Source organism: Larimichthys crocea, chromosome XVI, assembly GCF_000972845.2.
Source record: "Larimichthys crocea isolate SSNF chromosome XVI, L_crocea_2.0, whole genome shotgun sequence".
Taxonomy (NCBI): domain Eukaryota; kingdom Metazoa; phylum Chordata; class Actinopteri; family Sciaenidae; genus Larimichthys; species Larimichthys crocea.
The window spans coordinates 22,689,144-22,707,474 of NC_040026.1; the positions used below are offsets into that span (position 1 = coordinate 22,689,144).

General features: G+C 43.0%; 1 protein-coding gene across 8 annotated transcripts in view; it reads right to left on the reverse strand.

Moving 5' to 3' along the window:
* Positions 1–18,331, reverse strand: part of LOC104929205 (thyroid hormone receptor alpha-B) — a 188,901-nt gene that overhangs the window by 114,780 nt on the left and 55,790 nt on the right. For 2 of the 8 annotated variants that reach the window (XM_019277735.2, XM_019277734.2), the window contains exon 1: positions 13,344–13,973. The exons of 4 other annotated variants lie outside the window; for them this stretch is intronic. The gene's annotated coding sequence lies outside the window, so the exon portion shown is untranslated. Of the gene's footprint in view, positions 1–13,343; positions 13,974–15,687; positions 15,718–16,465; positions 16,576–18,331 lie in introns of those variants that run through there. 2 more of the 8 variants (XM_027289789.1, XM_027289792.1) reach the window with 2 other exon arrangements.

Below are 18,331 nucleotides of genomic sequence, written 5' to 3' on the forward strand. Positions count from 1 at the left end.
TGGCTTTCTATATTTGACTGTATGTGCTCAACAGAGCGCCAACTGTGTGTCTGCAACATGCTTTAACTACATCTTCGCTGTCATACGCCGACATTTAGGGCAGTTCATTTAAAAACCCACCAATATAAGATGTTTTCCAGGATTACAAGGACATTTTACAAGGAAGAAATGTTGCTTTTTACTCTTTTGTGCCATTTTTCCAGCAGAAACTACCTTAAATTTAAATTATTTGGTTTAGTTTTGAGGCAGAAGTCTCAAAAAGTCAAAATAAAATGTACTTTTCTTTATGAAAACTCTGTTTTTAAAACGCCTTGCATTCTTTTCTTCACCTGCTTGCGTCTTATCTCGCATTAAATTAATAATCAAATAAGTTATTATTCCTGGAGATTTCAGTCCTGGGTGTATTTGGCGAGACAAGCGTGGTTACCGTGGTGACGGCGAGTTCAGAAAGACTACTAGATTCCTGAAGGCTTCACAATAAAAGCGCCCTTGTGGTTTCACCGGGCTGAGCTCTTTTAATGTGAAGCAGCATCAGCAGCAGGAGGAGACGTTGAGGTTTGCGTTAGCGGTAACTTGACGCGGCGGTCATACAGCTGCAGCAGGGTGAACAGTAAACAGCGAGGCTGATATCACTGAGGTCAGATTACAGTTAACGCTGTCGTGCATGAGGCGGCAGTACGAATCACGCGCAGGAGAGGCGGACTCCGCCACTGACAAAACGGAAGAGGCTAATTAGCCGTCATTAGAATCAGGAGCAACTGAGATTTTAACAGTGTAAATAAATGAAATGCTTGATTTAAAAAGACACAAACAAGCTTGAAAATGAAACCGGAAATGTCGAGAATCCACACGTCTGTTGCCATGGCGCCACGTGGATGGTAGCCAATTACAGTAGCTCTGACTTCTTCTCTGTGTTTTTGGTATTTTAGGACTTTTTCTGTGATTTTTCTGTGACACCGACCTCCATCAGTTTGTGTGCAAACATTGACTTTGACTACAGAGTTTACAGACTCGTCTTTTTTCTGTCATAGAGACGGCTGTCTTGTTTACGCTGAAGAACAGCTGTTAGCGCTCTCTATCTCTGCTGAAGTGAGGAGGAGGAGGAGGAGGAGGAGACGGGGATGCAGAGCTGCTACAAACCATGAGAACCGTCTGTTATCACGGGGGATCGTAAGATGGAGGAGCTACCGGCACTAACCAGGCCAACAGAGGGACTGTGGACCACAGGACGGAGCCAGAACCGGGTCGCTCGCAGGAAAGACTCAGCCCCCTCAGAGTATTCTGATCCACCTTGTGTTCTGTGAACTGCTGCAACAACTGAATACCCCCGGCGCGGCATCAATAAAGTCGATCTGACCTTTATTGAACGGAGTAAAGCTCTCTGTATGCTCCGTTAATTAATCCTGCTGCTCCTCTCGTTAGCGTGCGTTAGCTCCCTGTTTTTACAGTGACACGCTTAAGTGACAATCTGTGGAGAAAAACAAGCAGCCGGGTCCGACAGGACGAGGGTAGAGGAGACGAGGAGGTCGCCTTCGGTCAGCTAATCCCCGTGTGTGTCAGATAAGAGTAGGCCGACACACACACACATATATATATACACACACCGGACAAACAAGGGCAGGCAACGGGCTGTAAACAATGTACTTTCACATGATACCCACAGAAATAGGCACATGCAGAATACATTAAGTCAAAGTCCAACACATGATCTGTGCAGAGACTCTCCCTTAAAGCTCGCTGCTCGCTCTAATGTTATCTGCTTATAGCTCTCTCTCTGTCTGTGTCACAAACAAGCCGGCGGGGTGAGAGCCGCCTGCCTTGGCACAGAGGACGACTACAGATGTGAAAGTAGGGAGAGCTCGCTCTGGGGGACCAGCTGGAGCCCGTCCAACCTGGACAAGGGTCAGGGACACGACTGAGAGAACACCAGCAGAATTTGGAGCCTCTTCTCTGGGCGTGGCCAGCTCACCCTCATCGGTCACCTCCAGGCCTCCGTCCAGCCGAATCTATAAAACGCCCAGAGGCGTGATTATTATTATTGACTGTTTACATTTAGTCAAACAAATTAATTAATTAACAAACAGGAAGTGATGAGGTCAGCTCAGGATGGCAGCATAGACGGCTAGCTCCTGATCGAAGCTCGACAAGAAGTTCCGAACTCAGAGATTAAAACGAGTTTTAAAATTTTGGCTCAGAACATGGAAATGGGAGGAAAACCAAGAGGACCAAAAGTGATGCACGATATGAAAAATTTCAACCGATAACCGATAATTTCCTGCTTCTCATGGCCGATACCGATAACTTCATATTTCAACCCGAAAGTTTACATGAAGCGAAGGGACTTTGACAGTGAAGTGTGACCTCTTGGTGCGATATACTACCTTTGGGTTTACTTCATTCTGGATCGTCATTGGTGGGTCAAAGGTGAATGTGGGCGGTACTCATTGATTCTCCTGACTCTGATTGGTCGATAGGTGATAGGTGATAGGTGTCAATCATCCACACTCTGTTGTTTTAGCTTGTTTCAAACATCGCGTCGTATTAAAACTCGAAGTCTTCTTTCCTCCTCTCACTGAACTTTTGCAAACAGCAATGCTGTTGTTATCTTCTGCCACACTGGTGAAGACATGTTCATTATTAGTCTGGCAGAGACGGGGCCAGGCTTGGGTCCTGCCAATAAGGCGCCTTTGGGGCTACTCTGCGTGCAAACAATTTCCCCAGTTTCATTAATTTATCGGATCTTTTATCGGTTAAAATGAACCTATCGGGTCGATAAAAAATTACGTAATTTCTCCCCATATCGGCCGGTATTTTATCGGTCTGATAAATATCGTGCATCTCTACCAAAAAGCCAGTTAAACAACCCGAATCAAATGATGATGGAGGAGACATGACGGACACGGGGGAAGAGGACGAGAGCATGGAAAGACACCGTTAAAGAAAGAACGAGCTTGTGAAGTAGATAACCGCTGTTACCAGCACGGCGCTGGTTGCACAAACAAAGGTGAAATATGACGTGTAAAGTGCCTTTGTGTCATTATCACTATGTGCAGCATTGAGCAAACACTGAGGATCTGAGGCAACATGTGTTCTTCAGAGGGTGGAGGTGTGTTAGAGCTGCAGTGATGACATTTTTAACTAAGAATAGCTGCCTGCATGTGTGTGCATGCACATGAATCGTATGCACGGGCGTGCAGTCCGGGTCGTGTCGACGGGCCGAGGCTGCCGCACTAATCACACCTCGCCTATTGAGTTTCCTGCCATGCGGATGAGGAAAGACGACGCCGAACACATGGAGGCGCTGCAGGAATACATACACATACGTGTGCGTCGCGAGGATTAACGTACAGCGCGGCTCTCGCACGCGTGTCAGAAAAAGAGAGAGGTGTGTTACTTTCAACTCGACTCAGGCCGTGCATGCCAGATTTTGATGATTGGCTGCAGTTGAGACATCTCCGATAAGGAATGTGCACGGCTGCCAGATCAGCAGGACACACACACATACAGACACACACACACACAGACACACACAGCCTGAGGGCGCTTGGCATTAAGTTGGCATTCTGGACCTCCCACTGCGTCGCCGTTCATCCTTACAGGCTAATAACACTTACAGGTAGAGATGAAACACACTCTCGGGCTCAGGTAGAACAATCCCACAGATTAATAACAGTTGTGTGTGTGTGTGTGTGTGTGTGTGTTAATGATGTTTACACGCCGCACACTGCTCTGAAGCTACTTCAGACTGAATTCTGTTTCATTGTGTTTATGAAGCACACACAGAGTCACTGTATTTTATTTCTTTGTTTTCATTATTTACTCTCACACCTAGAGCTCAACAGATTTCACTTTCAACAACGTAGCACACGTCCTTCACATGAATCATATCCCGAGTGCATTAATGTGTCACTCGAAAGCAAGACTTTAAATGCTAAACAAACAAACAGTGACACTTTATTTCTCTTCACTTCCAGCAGCTTTACGCTGTCAGACACTATCACATCATCATGGAGTCATCTGCTGTTTATTCCCTGGATTCATTTCTTTTATATGTTTTAATAATTTCTGTGCAATGCTGTTTATAATTTGAAACATCTCAAGATAATATTGTGCTTGTCTAAAAAATATTCACTTTACTGTCCAACATGTTAGAGAAAAGCTGGACTCAGCTGTGTAACATGAGTTTGTAATAAGGTTTGAAAAAGTGAGTGAACTCGCAGAGTTGAAAGAAAGAGAAGAAGAGAAATCAACAGCGTGTGTCAGATTATTGATTTTAAAATGATCTTACTGCATCCACTGTGCTCCTCCACCACAAAGCGGTGTTAAAAATGAGTTAAAAGACTCAAAATCACACACTAGAAGCTTCAATTTATGCTACCAACAACGATCCACTCTCATAAAACGTCCTTTAATCAGCGTCATAAGAAAAAGGAAGGTAGCGGTGTGCAGCAAACTCGAGATAATCATCAAAAAGGAGATGAGTGAAGTTTGATTAATCACAAGAAGAAGCGGTGCCAAACAAGCTGGTGAAAGGTGACTCACTTCCTGTTACCATCAAAACCATCCTATAAACAACATCATCAACATCCGCCATTGTCGTTACTCGATTTTTATTCACACAGCGACTGCCAAGACTGCATGCGAGTCCTCCAACGAGTGACTTAACGTTCTCCCAACAGCAACGCACTTTAAAATAATCTGAAGCGACGTCAGAGGAAAGTTTCCTCAAACAGAAAAGTGCTCGGCGAGCAGGTCACTGTCAGTCACACTTCAGAGAAAGCCAGCTAAACTCTGCAGTGATCTTTAACCTCACAGACAGTCATAACATAAACACACACACACACATATATATATGTTGTCCCGGTCAAGACAGAGCTGTGACTCAACCACTGTGAAAAACCAAACCTGTGACCAAATCTAGGCCATTGGCCAACTGAGAAAGCAGCTTGCTGTAGATTAACAGGAGAGCTGTGTGCAATCAGAGCGAGAAACAAGTGACCTGCCATGACTGAACATAATAAAACCTGAAAGCTTCAATGATTGTTTAACTTGTGACATTATTTTAAAAGTGTGATTTCCAAACCAGAGGAACTTCTGAGGATGTCAGACATGGAGAGATCGTGTAGCAGCTAAAACATCATTTACTGAAGAAAAACCAAAACATGTTGAGGCATCTCACCAAGAGTGTGTAAAAACCAAACAGTCCATGGTGAAAACAAGTAAGCAGAGACATTCAGTGGATGGATAAACAGCTGTAATAAATAAAAGTAACTGAAATAACTAACTAAAAGAAAAGTATGGGTAGGTAAAATACCTAAAAGTAATAGCTAAACAGTCAGCTACAACGATGAACAGTTGAAATAAGATGATTGAAATGGATAAAAGAGCTAAAAATAGTGGCTAAACAGTCCAATGTTGGCTGAACACACTTAAATAGTGAGTAAAAGATACAATTGTAAAAGATAAATGACGGATGTAGTCAGCTAAAAGAAATGATTGTAATATATTCATTAAAATCTGAGTAATAGTCCAACAATGTCCTATTTAAAATCAGTTTAAATGAAGACATTTCAAACACGGCGGCTGGCGTACTCGAGTTCATCTAACAGAGCTGTAGGGGGACGTCTGACGGAAAAAGCTGCTGCTGTAAAACAAGTGTGATAGCCTCATTTACTCCTGACACGTGTAATTCCACACTGTCTGAAGCGAAAAGTCGTGGCCCGAATAAAAAAACCTTCACGTTTCTATTCTGAAAGCAAACTGTGCAACTTCGTTTCCGTCCTGTAATTATGCAGCTATTTCACAGCAAAGCTACTGTAGGTGTCTGCAGCGTGCGGTGGCCTTAACCCCAATCCAAATAAAAACAAATACAATGATCAAGAGGTGGAGTTTTGTCGAAGCTTGCCAAACCATCAGGCGTTGGAACAAGTCCATTCAAATTTCCTCAAGCATGACAGATTACAAAACAGGGAGCAATAAAACTCAGAGCCTTTCGTCTGCATAGCCAACACTTTATCCGGCTCCTAATTCAGGGGCAGACCAGAGGAAGTCAAGAGATGTTTCAGATCATCTCAGAGTTTTTATTTGTGGCAGCAGCCGCAAAGAAAAAAAGACGGGATGTTTAAAAAAAAAAGTTCAAACTGTTCAGCGCTCGTGGCTTTTCTCCTCCACGCTAACGAAATGCCGACCTACGCACGGCACATGTTGGAAGAGCAGAGCAGCTATAGTGAGACTCTTAATTGTGCCGGTTTTATAAGCATCTCTTTGCTCAGAGTTATTTTATTACCTCAGCAGATAATATGTTGAAGCATGGAAAGTTTCCAAGTGGAGGCGGTGTAACGGATTTGTTGTTGTTGCCTCTCGTCGCATGAATTTCAACACCATCGTCTTCATCATTAAAGCCATTAACCGTACTTTCCTTTGGTGGTATGCAACCTCCTCGTTTGTACATCCGTGAAAAATGTAAGTGGAGGTCAAATTAAAGGCTCAGAAACTCTCCCGTAATCGCGGCTTCAAGCAGGAAACATTAAAAAGAGAAGTGCAGATCAGGAGAACCACCTCTTCTGTTCAAGATTCAACAACAGTCCACAATAATCTGTTTTTACCATAATAAATAAGGTATAACCTCTCCTAATATTACAGTATAAGGACATTAGTACTGTTGATCTTAAGGTTGGTGTTTTATTCCATATTTTAAAATGTCTGGAGATTTTACAGTGAAAAACTGTCAAACCATGACAGCAAGAGTCTTTTACCATATAATTAACTCTCTAATAGAAAGTACTACTTTATTGTGTATAAATTCACTAAAGAATGGCATAAAAGCAATGGTTTTTAAATACATACTTACTGTATACAGGAAAACACACATTTTACGGTCTTTTACCTTCATGGTTTGGCAGTTTTTTCACCATAAAATCTCATTAATTTAATCTTTTTACCGTGACAATCCGGCCTCCTATGCGCAGTGTTTGAGGCTGAACAGGGTCGACTGTGTTTTAACGCCTGTCATGATGATGGTACTTGGAGAGCTGAGGTGGTACACAGCGTAAAAGTTTGAGAAACTTAACTTTTAATGGTCGATAAATAAGCGATAAATCAATTAAATGAATCTGCAGACTACGAAGATAATCACGAGTACGTGTGTCTACGTGTTATATGGTATATACAGCCTGCACCAAATATAACAGCTATCAATCTAGAGTAAATCTTTAATTACGTTTTACTGCTTTTACTTCTCGTCTCTAACGCCAGCATACAGACTGACTCATATCCACGCCCATTAATTCCTCTCGGGATCTCTGATTATAAACTGATTATCTCGCACCCCGGGGGGAACACAGATAGTAAAAATGGTTTCTGCCAGTTTAGTCTCAAATCCACATGAAGGGAACCCCTCTGTATGTGTTTATGACACAGTCGGGGAAAAAAGTAGCCACTTTATTGTCTTGGGAATTGGTTGTTTAATATGTCTGCAAATGTGTAGCGAGTGACTCAATTTCTATCCCACTGCATAAATTGAAGCAGCGCTCACACACACAGAGGAGAGAGAGCGAGTAAAAGCAGTTCAGCGCCTGCTAAATGTGGGATGGACTCCTCCTCGTAAAATGCTCCGCTACACGCTGGCAAAAATAAACCTCACGGGCTTCGGTGCCAAGTATTCCCGTTGATGAAAAGCCAGTTGTGAGTGGCCCCAGTTGGACCTGGCCAGAGCCAAACTGACTGGTGTTAATAAGTGAGAAGCGAGGCTGTGTGAAATAGCCTCGCTTTCTCTTTTTTTGGCCGATAAAAGGCCATTTTACAAATGATTATATTCTCTGGTGATTTGGAGGCTGCTGAAGCAAAAATAATAAAAAGGCTGGCTGAGATAGAGAGAGCACGGCAGAGACTACTAACAATGGTTCAGTTGACATCTGCACGGAAACCCCTGCTCAACAGAAACAACCGAAAAAAGACGAGGGGGAATGAAACGAAACTGAGCACACTCAAAAGGAGACGCATGGGAGGGGCGACGAAAACACAACAGTGAGAGTGAAAAAGCCACAAAGTTGGAGCGTGCTCTGATATCTGACGTCACGCCAGTGTGTCAGGACAGGACGAAGGGGCTGAGTATCTTGAAGACAGCAGGACCCCCCAGTGGTGTGCGGCGCAGACACACACTGATAATCTCTTGTCGTCTTTGCCATGACAGCATGCTTATCAGCAGCAGAGCTTTACCTCTAAATGCAACACAAAGCAACGGGGACATCACACTGAAAGGTTAGCCTCGTTCTTCTCAGATAATGAGGTTTGGATTGCCAGTGAGGACACAGTCGTTACTCTGTGTGCCAGATATTACAGCAGGAAGCAGCCAGGAATTTCCTTTATGACGGAGGACACGTCAGCTGACTGGGCCTAACTAATAACTTTACATGGATAGATGTCATGTGGCTGCACATATGGTCAAGTCCTGCCTTGGTTTATGTTATGCAGCAATATTATTTATAGATTAAAGCCAAACATTTGATGTTCCTTCATTCCAACGTTCTCCGGCTTGATTTTTCTGTATATATATTTCATACTTAGGAGTCATTTCTTCTCCGCCTTGTGTACACAAGCTGCTGTTTCCCCCGCTGTAAGATCATTAACGTCTGTCTTATCTAATCTACACTGAGTGTCTCTGTTCGGGCTGCACACTAGAAGGCAGAAGAAGATGTCACCTCACACTCTGGGAGCTCGTGGTGAACATGAATTCTAAACTGCTGAAATTTTGGCATTGAAACATTTGAAATACAGTAACAAAGTAGAAAGCAGCTTAAATAAAGCAATGAAAGAAGTTGGTGTTATAGCCTGAACAATGCTGATTATAAACCAATGACAGTGTAAAGAATGGACAGCGTATGTGTGACATCACCCACCTGTCAGTCAAAGACGTCCACGCTCTTAATCCTGCATAACTTTAAGCCTTAATATAATGTGAACAGGTGAGTTGTATATAAATTCACCCTCAGTACAGTTGTCATGAACGGGGAAATTAGCTACAGAGACCAAAACTGTTTTTTGTACCAGGCTGTAAACATGTTTATTTCTGCTGTCTAACATGGGGACTTATGGAGACTGACTCACTTCTGGAGCCAGCCTCAAGTGGACGTTAGAGGAACTGCAGGTTTTTTTCACTTCTGGCTTCAGCCAATAGTAATGTCTATTTTTAGAACTGGAGATCAGAGCCAGTTTTCTCGTTACTCAGATCTGGATTTGGTGGAGCAAGAGGAAGTTTGTCAGAACAAGATGGCAGTGACTAGCTCCCCCAAATCAGCCTCATTTCAGTCATGCTTAGACTCTATAAATATGAATGCATAATGATGTATATGCAGACAAAGACCCCTAATGTCATGTGAGCGCTCTCTTCGTGCATAAAGAGGCTGATTTATTCGCTCAAATGAAAATAAACATAATCTAATATTTCTACACAAGTGTGCTTTGATTAAAAAAAAAAAAAAAGTGAAGTTGGTAAACACAAGCTACACTGTACGCCGTCACAAAAATCTATTAGCCCAGTTCCTGAGCAGATACTCATGATCGTCAGATGACATTTTGTGGTTGGCTGCGTTTGCCAACGACTGAATAGATCCAGTGAACAGCCGACAAGTTTACAGCATATAGGTGCTGTAATCTAATTAGTCAGAGAAAAACACTGACAATGTGGTAAAGTGCCTTGGGGCACAGCTTCTCCACAGTCAACTGAGGTCAAACAACACAAGGCAAGGCAAGAAAATAACAGGCATGTCCATCTATTGTAGTCCGAGATGAGCAGGGATGTAACGATACACTCAACTCACGACTCGATACGGTTCGCGATTTTTTGTTCATGATACGATTTTTTTTTTAATCAAATTGAGCTACAGACAAATTATGACCAAATAAAATGATCTTTTTATTTGTAGGAAAAAAAATCTCAGGTGCTTCCTTTACATAAACACTTAAACAGTTTGTGTTCTCTTATAAAAAAGTGCAACTTACATCTTAAACAACAAAACACATGACAAATATCTGCTTTCTTTAGAAACGATCTCTGGTGTAATGTGCAGTTTTCGCTCTCGAGGTGGCGTAACGTTACTTTGCTTCTTACTGTGGTGGCGGCTGATATGCTGCTGCATGTTGCTCGTGTTGCCGCTATATGTTGCAGTCTCTTGCAATAAATACATGCTGTTTTGGTTTTATTTGTGTATATAGGGAATCCAAAATGCCGCTGCACAGGTGATTTAAAATCATCTATTTTCTACCGTCGCCATGTCTTCCCTTGTTCTGTGCTCCGTACCTACGTAGTGACGTCTGACGTTGAACAAATGAATCACCAGCCAGTGACTTTTTTTAAGATAACGCAAGAAAAAGAACATATCCTACTTCTCTCGCATTAGCGAAGAATCGCGAGTCATCGTCACGCATTTGTACCGATTTTTAATCGTGTCACGATGCATCGTTACATCCCTAGAGATGAGCGTTTAAGCGGGCAAAGAAGAAGAAGAAAGAACTCAAAAATAGGAACCCGAAGCAGGGAGGTCTTGGGGAAGATGGATCCCTGCAGTCTGGTGACTTTTAAAGAACATAGACAACAAAATATGAAGCACACAGCGACCGTTTTTATGCTAAATGCTTCAACAGAGCGTGTTACAATCCCCTGGAGCTGCAAACACGGAGTGTATCAGGTACAAAAAAATCCTGCCTACACCTCACAGGAAAACACGAGGCACACGTGACGTTAAACTGCTAACAAATACGAGCGTCGCTCAGCGGTAGTCATCACATCCTTCAAGGTTCAGTAAGTATGTTTGAAAACGCCAGAAGAATCTAAATCGCTGGTTGCGACGTCTCGGAGGTAATCAGCTTGACATATGAGCAAACAGTGTTAGCTGCTCCCCGCGGGACAATCGCTGCCACGATCGAGGACGGTCATCACAGCGACGAGCGGCGTTTCATTAAAACTGACAAAACAAAACATCTCATCGATCGCATCTCCATCACTCCTCTCCGAAAATTGGAGGCAAGTCCGAGGATCACCCGACTAACCGGCGCTCGGTTCAGGAATAGCTCTTTGACATACTGGCCTACCCAGCATGCCCTCTGCCTCTCTAGACAGCTCTGACATCATTATACAGCAGATACAGACCAGGACGTCAGCTGCACAGCCAAGGTTATATAAGTGAACGCGCACTCTATGTTTCTAAGCATTAAACACTGCTGCCCCACCATGGGGAATAGGAGGGGATGGAAGTAGACGAGGAGAGAGAGAGACGGGGGAGGAGTGTGAGGAGAAGGAAAAAGGAGCAGAGGGGAAGAAAGACAGACAGAAAAAGGGAGGCCCAACTCGGGTGCTTGCTGCTGGGAGAGACTGAAGGAGGTCACCTCTGGGCCCCCTGAAGGAGCCCCAGCCGACAGGAAGAGAAGAAGAAGAGAAGATATAGACCAGGTCACATGGGGCTACACCCATCCACCTTGTGTTTGCTCTCTCATGCACAACACGGTTACATCACCCGTGGGAGCGAAGCCAGTATTTCCTATTTGCTCTGCTTCCAAAACTATTTACAATAAAGCAGCGGCGTGAGAGTGGACCTGACCGCACGGAGTAAATCTTCATACTCCAACGGTGGATTTGCCCAGGGCTAATAATCAACCCGGGGATAGAACACTGCGATTTATACTCAGGGCTAATGATTAATGAACGGTGGGCATCTGGGGCCGTACAAGGCTGATGTGACATAAATTAGCTTTGCTTAAGCCCGGGTTGTGTCAAATCCCAAGACTCTGCAGTGGTTTAACACCGCATGTGTTTACATAAAAACAACGGAGGCATTACTTATTATTAATGCTGTTTGCAGACATGCAGACACCTTTGAACTTGAGACTCTTTGGAGGATTAATCAAGCGTTTATCCTTATGTTATCTGATGGTTCCAGTTTGATTCCTTCTAAGAAAGATGTTTTATTTACTGTATTCATCCCCTGAAAGGTTCGCAGAGACATCTGAGGTCTAATAACGCATCACAATGCTCGCTGTTGATCCGTAAACTCCTTTTTAAAATTCAGTGTGCCAGAGGAAATGCTTGATGGATCCGACTATGAAAGCACGCAGCTTTTAGACTGTCACTTCCTATCAGCGCAGTTGCAAAGATACTACTGTGAAAACGAATGCGACTCAGGAGCCGAGGACCCTGAAAAGAGCTCTGAGCAGAGTGGTTTCACTGAGTGATTTAATTATAACGGCGCTGTAATTTGGTGATGAAGGCCCTCACACACAAACAGCTGCGATGTCACCACGCAAACTGTCACCGTTGTGGTACTAATGATCGTCCGTGCTCAGTCGTGCACTGAGATTATTTTCACAACGATTAAGTGCCTGTGCTGCAGGTCAGTCGGGTTGGGAACATCAGGCTGTGTCATCTAAAGTGTTTCTTGGCAACATTTATGCCTTTATAATCAGTGCGTTCATTTCAAGGCAACTTCCTGAGCAATGTTGTCTCTGAGTAAGCCTTATTGTAGCAAGCTTTTTATCTAAAACACACCTTTCCTTTCTTTTTTAAACGTACAACTGAGTCACAGCGTCTACGGTAATTTAATACCGGACCCCTGACGGGGGTTTAATGAAATGCACATTTTGCCTCAGGTCTGTTCTGATGCAGAGATCAGACAGTGATCATCATCTGGGCAACAAAAGACATAAACACACACACAAATGAGCTAATTAGCTCTTAACAGCAGCCTGTGTGCATCACATGGGCCATTAGACACAATGATAAACTATATTTTAGTGAAATGCATGAATTATATGAATGTTAACGAGGCTGAAGTGGATGCAAATTGCAAACTTTCAAACGTTGCATCCTGAAACTCACTTATATACTAATTAGGGTCAGGTGAGTGTATGGATCAAGCCCTAGGTGTCTCTGTTTGTGTGCACGTGTGCATGCGCGCGACAGAGTGCAGGAGGCATAAATCCAAGTTGGGGCCTGTGAGTGTGTGTGTGTGTGTGTGTAAGCATGACACACACACACACACATTAAAAAATGCACCATGACCGCTATGCAGTGCAGCTCTCTCCGCAGCAGCAGCAGCAGTGTTACCGTGCATTTGTCAACAAGCACCTAACCCAAAAAAGGGAAATGGCTCCATACCAACAAGGTTACTGTACACTAACACTGTGTGTGTGTGTGTGTGTGTGTGTGTGTGTGTGTACCTTGGCTGCTGATCTCATCTGTCAAAGCAGCCCGGGCTACTGGAGCTAGCACCGCCAAACAACTGCATGAAACCACCTCCACCACCACCACCACCACCACGCTGTCGGTTATAAAGCCCGAGAACGACACTTACCGTCGGCTACCCTCCCTCCTCTGCAGCGCGGTCCGGACAGCAGCTCGTGTTGTTGTTTTGTTTCTTTTAGGGCATTAAGGTGAGAAAACGAAGCGGGAGAAAGAAAGTCAGCGGGTTTCTGCACAAGTGTAGCAACCAGCAACCAGCAGCAGCAGCGCGGAGTGGCCACACGTCCCCCCCGCCTGTCTCACTCCGAGCCCCGGGTCCTGCGCTCAGCTCCAGCCGCTCCGCCTCGCACTGTCAGATAATCTCCCTCCTCTCCGACCTCCGCAACTACGCAAAGCTCTGGCGGTGGAAAGTGTTTGTCTCTCCCCTTCTCCGCTTTTTTCCAGGAGCGTTTGGACGGGCTGCGGCCACAGGGAGGTAAAGAACCAAAAAAGAAATACTACACGGTATACTCGCTCCTCCCTCCGTTTATGTACAGTACAGTAAAGCGAGCGCACGGCTCGGCTCGGCTCCGCTCGGCTGAGCTGTGCTGTGCTGGGACCACTTATTAAAACTATCTACCGCTCTCTACAGGACCACCACTGCAAAGCACGCACATGCAGACACATGCCGGGACGTTGCGGTACTTCCCCTGCTTTGAGTCGCCTCTGCTTTCCTTATTTATTGACTTCATCATCACTGCGCATCACACTCCTCCTCCCTCCTCCTGCCTCTCTGCAAGGTGAGCTCAGTCCACCTTGTGTTAGGTAGGTAAGAGAGTACAGATCTGTATTATTAGAGTATAATAAACTATACTCCCTTAGAATTAACTGTGGAAACCTTTTTCCAATAGTTTCTTTAATTTATTGTCATTATTATCAGGTTCTTCTCATAAGTTTCTTTAATTTATTGTCATTATTATCAGGTTCTTCTCATAGTTTATAGTGTTTGTCCTTCAGTTTATTTAAGATTTAAGGTGCAATATACAATAATATATATGAATTATTGAATTTTTCCATGCAACATCAGATTAATGCTTATTTATAACTGTTCTTTGCGATTAGAAATGGCACAGCAGTCGTCCATGAGTCCCCATGTCCAAATGTCCAACTTCACAGCAGAAATAAACATGTTTACAGCCTGGTACGTTCATGACAACTGTACTGAGGGTGAATTTATATACAACTCACCTGTTCACATTATATTAAGGCTTAAAGTTCTGCAGGATTAAGAGCGTGGGCGCTTTGATCGACAGGTGAGGCGGCTTGTTTGAGCGCTCAGTTATATAATAACAATCGCTCCTTCCCATGATGGGATTCAGTCTGTTCACCCTTCTTTGAATGCTAATATTAAGTAGTGCCTGAATCATAAACCAATTACAATTCTGAGGTCGGTTGACTAAAAAATACTCATTTCAATACAACATGTCCTGGTTTCAGCCTCTCTAATGTGAGGATTTTCTGCTTTTCACTGTTAGTGTAACATTTCCAAGGACAAACTGAGTAAACTGAACGATTTTCATAAATTAATTAATTTAAAATGTCCATACTTTAGATTCATTGGCGCACAAGGTCAAAACTATTCAGTTTACCATCAATGAAGATGTAGAAAGGCTTCAAATACTCACACCTGAAACAGATACATAAACTGAAATGACTGGCCGATCAAATACAATTATTATTATTATATATCTGTGCAAGAAACATCTCTTGGATGCACTGGGACGCATCCTCAGTGATGTGTCCTGGGATCATTAGGTGTTTCGGGCCTCACAACATCATACACCCTCGCCCAGGCAACCCAGTAAGGGTTGATGAAGTCCCGACTTGTAGCAGTCCACGGCTCAGCCCTTTTAATCCAAAGCCACCTTGTGGCCTTCTCTGCAGCTTTGCCCGCGGATTGAATGGCCCTCTTCTTGGCCTCCCCTGTAACACCCAAAAGCCTCTATAGCCGACGTCTATAGGCTCATAGAAGGTTCTCCAGCCTCTGTCCCTGCACTCCACAACAAGTCTCGGAGCAAAGTATAAACTGAATTATTTAAATTACAGTTCTTGACAACAAAACTGAAATTTCTGACAGTTAGCATATAGCACTGATATGAATGCAATCTGTAAGCCATACTTTGCAAACACGACGGTCTTTATGTCTGAATAATCACAGAGTGGATCAGGCCTCAGTCCGATCTAAACTGATGGGCTTGCTGTGTTTGATTCACTAACAAAGCTACAAACAGATGGACGGATGGACGGACAGAGAGAAGTGAATCATATCTGTCCTCGTCATCTATATTAGCGTGATTTTAAACTTCAGGGATAATACACTCCACTTATTTTGATCAAAATAACAGCAGAAAAATAGAAGCTTCTTCCTCGCTATAAAATTACCATAATTGCTACAAATGGGCCGCGCACTGACTCACATAGCATCCTGAAAACATCCAGGATCCTGACGTCAATGTAGCCAAGGATCTGTCATCATATGGAAGAGAGAGAGAGAGAGAGTCGTTTTTTAAAATGAAGCCTAACATAGTGCAGACACGGCTTTATGGAATAATGTTCAGCAGGATGGATTCAGCTGTCCTCGGTCTCGGAAGACATTCTGTGCTAAGCAAATGTATGACGACTGAAGCCTCCAACTTAGATATTTCTGTCACTAATAGAGGAAGACACGGCTTGTGAGTGACACAATCTGCTTGCCCCGGATGCCCGGCAGTATGAAGTCAACATTTGATGGCTTTCTTTTGCAGAGAAGCAGGGGAGGTGGTGAAGAATAAAGTTTTATTTTAAACTGCAAATGCAGCTGCAGCACTTTCTCTGAAACCACTATCGATGTCTTGCACTAGGCTCGAACATTGCATGGAGATTGTTGTTGATCTCCAGGAAGTCTCTTCGATAAAACAAAGCAGATCAGCCAAACAAGTTTCATCGACTGTCGGGCAAATCATTTGGTTTCTGTCTCTCTTTAAAGTGGCCTTTGCATGTGTTGTATAATCTACAGGGTTGCAAGTAGTTAAAGAGTCGCAGATGCGATGTGTTTGAGTTGCTGTGACAACCAATTATCTGAGGACTGTGTCTTTTTCCTACACACATGAAAACTACAGTATGTTCAAGGGTAAATTTACTCAAAAAATATATATATATATTAAAGGTTAAGCGACAAACATGCTTTCTTGAAGTCTACATTAATACAGCACTCACATGACATATGTTGATTAAGAGAGTTGTTGATCGCAGTAATCTTCCTTCTGTCCATACTGGCCACGAAACCATCCCTTACGAGCGAGACTCCAAAATCGACAGTCCTCGTTCTGTGAAAACATAATCGGAAGCCAAATGGACTGGGAATCTTCCAAAGTTAGTCTGTTCTTAATCTGTTGAGTTTTTTTTTGATTAATCGATGAGTTGTTTGGTCCATAAAATTCCCAAAGGGCCAAGGTGATGTCCTCAAATGTCTTGTTATGTCCACAACCCAAAGATTGTGGACAAAAATGCATGAAATAGTTACATACAAAAGGTCATTCTTCACTAAAAATGTCAACCCAATGGTGATGCAAGAAGAAAGGTCAAGTGATCACCACAGTCATCAGGATGGGAGCAGTGATTTTCCCGGCAATCCAACCAGTTTTGGTTTGTTGTGGTAATTTATTCTAGACCCAAAGCGGTGAACCGACTGGCTGGCACTGCAATCCCTGAAGCCACACTGTGTGACTAAAAATCCCAACATATCCTTTAAAGTTACTAAACATGGACAAGATTATCTTCATGGTTACATATTAAGAAACTTAATGCCACAAACCCCATGGCTCCAAGAGTCTCACCAAGCATATTAATTATTCACCCATCCACCACCCCAACCTTAGTTTTGGCTGCGTTTTATAAATGTCACTCTAATTCCCACATTGGCACTGAGCCTTGGTGCTGGACGCCAAGTCACAAACTGCCGAATCGTCCAAGTGAACGTTATTCCTAGAAAGATTGGCCTGAGAGGGAGCTGGAGGACATTGCCATGGAAAGGACATCTGGCCTCAAGAATGAAAGGACGGGAATGAGTGCACGGATGGACAGATGGATAATAGCCCTTCTACATGAATGTATTCCCAAAACAGACTGCAGAAAAATATGGACAAGCATCTGGGACATGATTTGGGTTTACCATTGTCCTCCGTTACTCAAACCTCAAAATTCAAATTTGGTCAAAAGGGAATATTAACACAGTCAAATCTGTGGCCAGTGTTATAATATTGTGATTTCTTGGACTGGTTAATTTCCAATGGCAGCCTGCGAGCTTAGACAGTATATATGGTGGAAACGTGCTAAAACAGATATGCTAGAAAATACTACTACAATACTCATTCCAATAATATCTTATAATTCAGTTAAACAAGCTACAAAGATTTATTTTCTCCTGTTATTTTAATTTGGTTTAATTACATTTGATGAAGTGAACCATTCATGTATGCATGTGTATACAGTTTAAATGAAATGTGTCATATGAATGATTTTTGCCATATTGCTACCTTCACAAACACTAACATATGAGTCTGTTTTAAACATACTATTCACTTCTAAGTTCACTTTTAGTTTGTTACATGTCGTTAAAGCAGCGCTGACTTTTACATGTACATACGCGGCATTTACAAACTTGGCATTTACAGTTAAACAGTGTGCATGTTGTAAGATATTTGCCTTGATTTGGCAGCAGGATTTAAAATTGGATAACACCAGAGAAAACACAACCTCTGAATTAAGACTTAGACGGTAGCACAGCGATGTCTTGTAATATGTCTATTAGTTCACACTGTGAGGGAATTCATCGAAGCACAGCCTATTTTACATAATTGTGTGCATCGTTATATTAGATTATAGAGATTATTCTTTTATTTGTTCATTATTTAATGCACATAAGGAAGCATATAAATGACACTGATGGAGCAAAGCAACGTGCAAGACAATTGTTACTCATCATTTAAAGGACATTGTTACAGTCCTGATCAGTGTTATGAGTAAAGGTAAACATAAAATTCAGCACAAATCTTTAAAGTGTAGATTGTTACTGAGTGTTTG